Genomic DNA, 4,564 nt, shown 5'->3' with positions numbered 1-4,564 from the left:
AAGGACATTTGGAGAAGGGATACAGAGGTAGAGCATTGATGGGATAGGGAGGTGTGGTGTTATCTGTTAAAGATATTTTGATCAATGGGTCTGGGGAGAAATGTGCACATATCGAAATGGCCTCATTGTAAGCCAAACAATATGATTGAAAGTATATACAAAAAAACAAATAATAAATAATGTGAAAGAAAGAACAGATTTATACATAATGCATATTTTTATTTAAATAATAATTACTCTTTTTTTTGTTGTTGTTAAAGGTTTTTGCCAACAGGACTGTGCTGGTAGGAGACATAGACAGTTAAAGGGAAAATGAGAAATCTCCCTTCAGGGGATGGCCATGCTCTAATTCCTTCTCTTACATTCTCCTGTGGTAATTTTTGGTACCCATACATACATGACCCACCTGATTTCCTAGATTCCAGGTCAAGAACTTTGGGATTCTAACTGCAGTGGACTACATGTGGGAGTCCTGTGGCTTAACTACTATACCACCTGCTGGGTAACTAACAAAAATACCTAAGACAAAACTGGAAACAGATCTTATCAGAACTTGTGGAATGTTGTAGAAGTTTTGCTTAGAGATACAAGCAAAGTAATATATAGTAATTAAATTTATAAAATAAAAATAATACTAATAGTAAATCATGATTTATTGGACCAACAGGTTGTATGGTGGTTAAGGTGTTGAACTCCCACATGGCTAACCATGGTTCGAGTCCCAGACCTGGTAGGACTCAATTCCGAAAGTATCAAAAGTGCTTTCTCACCTTCCCTCTTTCTCTGGTCAAAAAAAAAAAAAAGATAATAAAATAAAATAATTGTTTTTTAGAGGGAGAGAGAAAGTGTGAAAGTAAGCTTCCAGGTCAGAGTCTCAATTTGCAGTTTTTTATCTGCAGTGCCTCAACTTCCACTCCATCTTCTGACCCCCAAATAAGATAATTTGTAACAACGAACAAACAAACTAACCTTTTCAAGAACCCCTATGGTATCAGGAGTATGGTGGCTTTAGCAGTGGCTCCCTGGAGAGAGCCTGGCAGTTGTGGCCACCAGAGATGAAATAGCAACTGTCTCACAGTCACCTGATCTGTTCCCTCCTGGAAGGGCCACCGGGAGGTGTCAGAATCAAGGCCCTGTTCTTTCAGCTCTGCTCATCTCTGATTCCCAATAAGAACACCAGTCTCACCCACTGACCCCAAGAAGAAGAGAACTACCATGCATAGTTCCCTTGGGTACCTGGCATTGACCCTGTATGAGCGGGGCCTGTGAGAGCACCTGTGAAGCCTTGACCCTGACTGTTCTCTCAGCTCCTCAGATGCTCTGGGTGCTGCTCTTGGGCCCTGCCACAGTATGTGAGAAGTGGGCCCCAGGCAGAGTGGCCCAGCAGCTCTTGGCTGCACTTCTCAACTCAGGCTCAGATCTACCATCCAGTAGCAGCAGAGGGGTCAAAAAGAGTGTGGGCAGGAGGGAATGACAGGTTTCCAGCTCAGGTGATGGACCTCATTATTCCAGCACCTCATGGAGGCCCTATGCAGCTGGTTTCTGAGTGCATCCTTCATGTAGTCTTCCTTCAGCACTCCACCAGCAGCAGTGGCCTGTGGGGCTCACAGGACTCCATGCTCAGCAGCTCCAGGGATGACGGTGTCAGTGGTAGAGAGAAGTTGGCCAGAGGTGACCCAACAGGCCATGCCCTGGTGATCAGCTCCTTACTAGTTCACCTCTCACTGCGTGTGTTTGGAGAACGTAAGTGTCTTGTGTGTGCAAAATTTGTACCTTTAGGTGACATGGATGTGCATCTTGTGATGTGTTGAAAGAAGCCAAGAATAACCTATAATGAGGATGTACTGAGTAAAGATGATGGGAATGTGCCATGTTCCTTGATGAATTGCAGCAGGGGGATACTATAGAATGACAGCCTTGCCTGTGCATGTACCATAACATCTACCAAGGTGAATGGTTTGAAGCAAATAGATCTTTCTCTGAGCACCCTCAGATTAATCATCAAATTTCTGTTTTACAAGTTTGCTTGTCTTTTATTAGAAGCTTGAAAAGCCAAGAGGATATGAGAATGTGTCTCTGAAGAACAAAAACACAGCCATACTCAAGCTGGAAATATGTGTTCTGTGAGACTTTGTGATGAGATGGGAAAGCAGGCAGAGAAACAAAAAATCCTTTTCAAGAGAGGACCATCAATCTCAGGACACCAAATATCGCTATAAATACTGGGAAGGGGGCAGATCAACAGGTGGTGTAGCAGTTATGTTCCTGGACTCCCACATGACTGACAGCAGTTTGAGTCAAGACCAGTGTCTTGAAATTCAAGTCAGGTATTTGTGCATGCATGCCCAAGATCCCGGGAGGAGAATAAAGGAGAAGGGATTTTGTTGGTCCTTCCTTCCAGAGGTGATTTCTCACTTTGCCTATCACTGTCTCTGTCTCTCTCTTTCTTTATGGCAAGCACAGGTGCCCTAAGGCAAAAACTTCTAAAAAAACAAAGGACACACAGGATTCTGAAAATCCTGCACATCCCTTACTAGTCATCTACACAGGTAATACTGACAACCATTCTGTATTGACTCCAAAGTCCACTGATTCAAATAATGACTTTTTATTAAGTTCTCTAAAACTGCACAACTACTTTTGTTTCTATTTTTTCTTATTTGAAGTCTCTATTATCCCCAATGTAATATTTCTATATAATGTAATTTGAAAATCACATAGTTTACTTTTTATAAATTAACATTTTAAATGTTAAACCCAGAAATATAATCAAGCAGTAAAACATTCTCTGCATAGAGATCATGATCTCAGTTCTTCCATTTTTTCCCCAAGAGTGGGAAATAGATTCTATGTAAGAAAACTACAATGTGTTAATATTTTTAAATTAAAAGTTTAATATTATAATAACTCAGTTCTAAGAAGAAATCAAATTACTGTACTCACATGTAGTTAACTGCAGTTCGAGTTCTGGACCCGGCAACTTAAAACTCACACCAGATGCATGTGCGTGTGTGCCCAAGATCCAGAGAAGAAAGTGCAGGAGATGAGACTGTGATGTGGCCAAAAATAGGGGCAGGGTAATTTCTCATTTTCTGTTTCTCTATCTCACTCTGTCTCTCTGGTGAGCTCTTGTGCTCTACAGAAAACAATCTCTTTAAAAAAGAGTAAACCAGTTTACAATAATTACATTGTAATTAACTAAATATAAAATTTACTACTGAATTGAAACATACTAAATGTATGATTTCTTCTTAAAATTGCTCAACAGATAGTAATGAGGAATCTTTCAACTATACAACTCTTTCTATTTTTAAAAGGACTTTGCCAAAGGGCATGTGTACTTAACAGAGAGAGATGTTGAGAGACAAAGTGAGAAACTCCTCCTCCCACGGGGAATGGCCATGCAGCAATCCCTTCTCCTCCATTCTCCTACTGGGATTTTGGACATGCACACATACATGCCTGGCATGATTTTTGAGCAACCATATCCAGGATTAGCACTGTAGCTGATCATGTGGAAGTTCAGCACCTTACTCACTTTGCCACCTGAAGGTCCCTCTATATGAGTTATTTTTTAGAGAGCTTTTTGGTATGGAGTACATGCACTACACAGAGAGACAAAGAGTGACAGAGAGACAGAATGTGATAAATCACCCACCATGGGGGATGGCCACACTGTAGTCCCTTCCCCTTCATTCTCAACTTGCGATTTTAGGCATGCATGCACATGCACTTGGTGTGAATTTCAAGATGCTCGGTCCATGATTCAAACCACGTGGGATTCCAGCACCTTAATCACTATGCTACTTCATGCCCCCAAACTTTATAAGAATGCAGACAATCAATTATAAGTACCTCAAGCTTCAATAACTTTGCTTCTAAAGATTTTTTGTTTGTTCTCTTCATATAATTATTGAATTCTGGTGAACATCTCTAGGTACTTTCTTGACATTTAGATAAAATGTTTAGCAACATTATAAACTTAACTTATAAAAAGAATATAATAAAATTATCCAGAGTAGAAAACAAAAAGATGAAGACATCATAAAAACATAAAGACATCAACACTATTTAACACATCAGGAAACTCCAAAACAGATGGGCAAAGTACACTAAAAGCTAGTAGAAAAAAAGGTATTAAAAATTAGAATGAATAGTGAACAGCAGTTGGCATAATGGCTATGTTGCTGGACTCCCATGTAGTCTACCACAGTCAACTTTACTTTATTCTTCTAGTGTATCCTTTTATGTCTTTTTTTTTAATATAACATGTCACTTTGTGTACAGACTTTTTTATTGTACATTTTTATTTTTCTGTCAATATTATCATAAACACTTCTATGTAAAAGAGAAAACAATTAAATTTAAAACATTAAAATCCTAAATGGAAATTGATTACTCCTATAGAGCTATTTTTTTTGAGAAATTTGTATTTTAATTATATGATAGAAGAATGGAATCTGTTTGAGGTATTCATTTATATTCATCTGAAGCCATGGTTTGATCATCTTTTTTTTTTCTAAGAGACTGGTAATACTTTTGCCTTTATACATCATTAAGTATA

The 4,564-nt window shown here is 38.9% G+C and overlaps 1 pseudogene; it reads left to right on the top strand.

Moving 5' to 3' along the window:
* The first annotated feature begins 1,493 nt into the window (after positions 1–1,493).
* The window catches only part of LOC102481261 (rap1 GTPase-GDP dissociation stimulator 1-like), an 8,033-nt pseudogene continuing 4,962 nt past the window's right edge, over positions 1,494–4,564 (top strand).

This window comes from Tupaia chinensis, unplaced genomic scaffold, assembly GCF_000334495.1.
Source record: "Tupaia chinensis unplaced genomic scaffold, TupChi_1.0 Scaffold144559_1, whole genome shotgun sequence".
Taxonomy (NCBI): Eukaryota; Metazoa; Chordata; class Mammalia; order Scandentia; family Tupaiidae; genus Tupaia; species Tupaia belangeri.
Note: the sequence above shows the minus strand (reverse complement) of the source record. Positions and strands in the feature narration are given on the sequence as shown.